This window comes from Charadrius vociferus, unplaced genomic scaffold (assembly GCF_000708025.1).
Source record: "Charadrius vociferus isolate BGI_N301 unplaced genomic scaffold, ASM70802v2 scaffold239, whole genome shotgun sequence".
Lineage (NCBI taxonomy): Eukaryota > Metazoa > Chordata > Aves > Charadriiformes > Charadriidae > Charadrius > Charadrius vociferus.
The window spans coordinates 724,356-728,682 of NW_009649928.1; positions in this window are offsets into that span (position 1 = coordinate 724,356).

Genomic DNA, 4,327 nt, shown 5'->3' on the forward strand with positions numbered 1-4,327 from the left:
ATGTATCTGGGTGCCACCCCTGGCAGGCTACAGAAATGTAAGAACTTAAAACCATTTCGAAGATTATACCATACATGACTGTAACACTGGCTTGTAGCTGCCTGTCAGGAGTCTTCCAGTGATACACAGTGTTGTTTCTTTGCCTGCTGGGCTTGGTTCTCTGCCCCCCAAAATGAAACAGGCTGTTACAGTTAACTAAAGAGCTGCTTTCTGGGTCCACTGTCTCACCTGCTGCTCTGCCACAAGCGCTTTTCATCTTTTGCTGAATTTTAGTGTCAGAGAGAGTGAGAATGAAATTGTTACAATGCTTTACCACTTTGTGCCTCTATGATAAGCTGTGGAAGGAAATATGTGTACTCTGAGGTTACAGTATTTGCATCCTTAGATATCAGTCATAAACCCCCTCCAGTTCTAATCCAAATATGACAGTAAATATGAGAGTGGCTAAACCTCTGTTCACCATAACAGTCCCTCTTACAGAGCTCATTTGCTAAAATTTAGTTGCAGGATCCCCATTTGAGGGAAAAGTTCATGAGTCAATACATTTCAGAGTTTCAAAGATATTAAGTACTAAGTGCTGCTACTGGTCCAGCACAGATGATACAGCTAAATAATTCTCTGCTGCCTGAAGCCTGCTTGTGTAGTTTACACAGCCACGTGGAGAGGGGAGAGTACAGAGCGGTATCAGTGGGTAGCTCTTGCTCTCAGTGCACACTCAGCAACCTGATAAATGTGAGCTCTTGTTTCTTCTTGCGTACAGTGGATCTGACAATGATGGCATAGACTGATATGTATGGATGATGGTAGGCAGACTCATATAAGCCTTTAAATCTATTTTGGCAGCTTGAGTTAGGACAAGGAAGAAAGAGAAGGAAGCCCTAAGCAATGCATCCTGCATAAAGATGACAACTTGAGATCCGAAGACTGCACTGAGACAGTAGAGATAACTACTTTGAGATACTGTCAGTCATAGCTTGTCAGTTATATTTACTCATTTGTTGGATTAGGTGGGTGAAGAGAGGAAAATTGAGGTAGTCCATATTTCCTAAAGAACCTATGGATTACTGCCTAAAGCAGCTATGTCTTACTGCCTTTTCTATGTGTTGAAGGTCTTATATTGCAGTTGTTACTCCTCTTTCTTAAACAACTGAAAATGCAGCTTTTCACCCCAGAGTGTATCTAAGCGCACCGGCATCCCAGTATGTGTGCAGTCTATACCATTAGAAACAGCCATGGAAGAAGTTAAAGCATCTCTTTTTATGCTGCTTATAGACATATTAGGTATGCTTTGTATTTGAAGGGCCCAAGGAAACATCAGACTGAGAATTAATGCTGACAAAATCAGTGCCAGCATGGTTATATAAATTTTACGTTTGTGAAAGTTGAAAGCATGTAGAAATGTAGAAAATTAGAGGAATCGTGTTCTATCATGCATCAATGTCTTGGAGCACTACAGCATGGACTGTGGGAGAAAGTCTTCTCATGGCTGAATCCTGGTCTGTGATAAAGAAAAAGATCAAAACATGCTGGGGTTCACTCCATTCCTCTTAAAGACAACTGTTTTTCAGTAACACATGGAGCTTGCTGTAACCTCACTACAAAGCTTGTAGACGGACGTATGTTACAGTCCTTTACAAGTGTTGTTCTCTGGATGGCACTAGATTAAATCTACCATTAATAAAACCTCTCTCTCAAAAGTTTTGGAATGTTCCTGTTGGAACATTGCAGACATTTTGCCTCTCCTGCCTGTCTAATAGCAGTACCAGAGGGTCCTTGATCTCCCAAAGGAATCAAGCGAGCCATTTGAGGTGCAGCAGTGCAGCCATTAATGGAATATGCCAGCTGAGCTCCATATAAGTCAGTGGATGAGATGTTGGACGGAGGTTCAAGCTAGACGGTTTTTCTCTCTTCCTGGTGTTGATTGATCTTTAGGCAGGTGGCAGCACCAATGCGCCTCAGTTTCCTTTTTGTAAAATGAGGATAATGAAGCTTGCGTCTTTATAAAGCCCTGTAAGGACTATTAGTAATGATTTTAAAACATAGGTGCTATGATATTAAACCAGGTCAAGGCTGAAAGCAATTTGAAAGATTAGGAATCAGTCATATTGACTATTTAAGTGTGGTGAATTATGAGGCTGCCCAGATTAGAAAAACAGCCCTGGTGAAAGTATGTTATATGAGCTGATAAATGGATATCACTCAAGCTAGTTCTGAAAAGTGGTCAGATAGAAATAAAAGCCTTGTTAAAAAAAACCCAAAAAAACAGCAAACCAGCCTTCCAAATACAACAAAAAATAATTTAAGCTGATTCTCAAACATTGAGGTTTCTTGAAATGTTCAGCCTTTAACTTAGCATAATGTATCCTGTGTAGCTTCTACCTCAGTAAAAGTTTTGGAAAAGAAGGTGGGGAGGAGAGTGGGTTTCTTGTGCATTAATGACTGCGTAGTTTGCCTCTACACTCAGGGAAGAAAGTGGAAATAATCATGGTTGGGGAAAAAAAGCTACAAAAATATTGTATGCATTCCCTATCTTACTTCCGTCTGCTAAAGAACTAATTACTAAGACTAATATAATAAAAGTCCATAAGGGCTTTCTAAATAGTCTTTCAAGATCCTGTAATAAATCCCTTAACAGAGCAGTAAATTTAGCAAAGTGTTAATCAGTCAGTAATCAATATCAAGCAAACACCAGTTGTAGACTTAGGAAGAGCAAAGGTTCTTTGTGTTTCTGTTTACCTGTACCACACAAGTGAAGCCTCCAGAGACAGAATACCTACAAAATGCAGACTAAAGAAGAGGGAAGGTATTTGAATTGACAGGTAAAAACCTGGAAAAGGCAAGCTACTGAGCTATGGATATGGAGAATTAATTAAGAACAGAGGAATAAAATGTGGGAAACCCCCATTTCCCCAGTGCTCAGGCTGTGCTCCTTACGGCACTTTCTGAGTGCCTCAGACCTCTGTTACTTTAAGTCTGACAACTGAATCTTGATCTGCTTTAAAACTGTGTCCCTTTAATAGGCTCTTGGTGCAGTGCTTCCCTCTGATACCTCTGATAATATTGTATCTCTTTTTTTCCTTAATGCAGTCTACTCTGTTTTAGTGCAAACAATAGACCCTTCATTACTATTAAGAACTTCAGTGTTTATCTTTAATTTTGAGGCTGTGTGCTGATATTTACATAGGAAAGGTGATTTATTCAATGTTATAGCATTGCTGATCTAATAGAAGTGTAAAAATACCTTCTGCATTTTTCAATACTAATTATAGATCGCCATTTAATCTAGTCATCGTAAGTGCACAGTGTACTTATGTACATAGTGCACAGAGTGCAAAAATAGATGGATCTGCTGGGCTAATGCAGCAAAGACATATTGTTCCTTCTTTCTCAGTAGTCCACCATAAGAATTGCATCCTATATCATAAATGGCAAAGAAATATGAGTAGAAGACAAAAAAAGCTATTTGAAGTATTAAGAAGTTTACAGATAAATTCTATTTTGATTTTTTAAATTTACATATATAATTAACTATAGAGATCAAATCAAACCTCACTGAGTTTTCTTGGAGGAGGAAGGCAACTAGAATCTCTAAAGGTGAAAAAAAAACCCACTCGTTCATTCATGAGAAAAGTCTATACTTGATATATTACCACAAATAATAAAAGGCAAAGAAACAAATAAAACATTCTCCATTTGTCATGTAAAAGAATTAGAGAGTCGGTACTGTATGTACTGATAGTCAGAAACAAAACAGAAATAAAAGTAACCTTGGTACATGAGGTTAGAAAGAGGAGGCAAGGACTTACCTACTGCCTCTGTCTTGAGAAAGTGCAGAGAGAACAGAACAAGGAACAGCAATTCCATTATCTATTTTAAATAGGCTCAGTGTTGAAACCAGAATTGATTAGACTTCTTAGTATGTGATCATATTTCTGCTCTCAGTTTTATACTGGAGTAAGTAGTCCTGGACAGACCTGAAAGCCATAGCCAGGAAGGTGAACTCCTCCCCTTTGTAATTTCTCCAGATTTACCCTACTCCTGATTTGCCTAAATTTATTCATTTCTCCAAAATGAATAGCAAAAGCAATCAGGTTTTCTAGCACTAAGCAAGTACTCTGTAGTGAATAACTGATACTTTGCCACCTATGCACCTTTAAGAACCTATTACTAAAATGGGACATTTTTATTTACTCGTAGCTATTTTTTCTGACAGCCCACATGACATTTGATTAACTGTGAATGTGTGTGTTAAGGTTAGTGTTTTGTTTCAAAAAACCCCAATGAAACAAACAAAAAAACAGCTCCCTCTTCCTCCCCTGCCCCCCCC